Consider the following 681-nt stretch of genomic DNA (forward strand, 5'->3'; position numbering starts at 1 on the left):
TGGGAGGGGGGAGGGGGTTACAGTGAGGGAGTGGGGTGAGGGTGTTATTGCTGTTTGGTGGTGGTGGTGGTGGTGGTGTTGATGGTGGTGAGGAAGGTGAAGAGGAGAATGATGATGATGAGGATATTTTGGTCCAAAAATTCGGAAAAAGATGATTTTAAAGCGTTTTTAAACGTTAAGGATGATTTTAATAATAAAAAAAAGTCAGGGACGATTTTGATTTCGACCCCAGACCTTGGGGACGAAAAAAGTACTTATCCCTTAAAAAAATTAGTTTTTAACCAGTTAACCAAAACCAAAACCAAATTAAAATCAAAACCTAATTTCAAAACCAAATTGCATATTCTCTCTCTCTCTCTCTCTCTCTCTCTCTCTCTCTCTCTCTCGCTCTCTCTCTCCCTTCCTCTCTCTTTCTCTCTCCCTCCCTTCTTCCTCTTCTTCTTCTTCTCTCTATCTCTCTCTCTCTCCTCTTTCTCTCCCTTCTCTCTCTCCTCCTATCTCTCTTTTTCCCTTCTCTCCCTCCTCTCTCTCATTTTCCTCTTTGTCCTCACATTTTCTTTCTCTCCCTCCTCTCTCTCTATTCTCTCTTCCCTTCTCTCTCTTCTTTTTCTCCCTATTTCTCTCCCCTCTCCCTCTCTCTCCCCCTTCCTTCCCCTCCCCCCTCTCTCTTTCTCTCACACA

The sequence above is a fragment of the Arachis duranensis genome, chromosome 9, assembly GCF_000817695.3.
Source record: "Arachis duranensis cultivar V14167 chromosome 9, aradu.V14167.gnm2.J7QH, whole genome shotgun sequence".
Lineage (NCBI taxonomy): Eukaryota > Viridiplantae > Streptophyta > Magnoliopsida > Fabales > Fabaceae > Arachis > Arachis duranensis.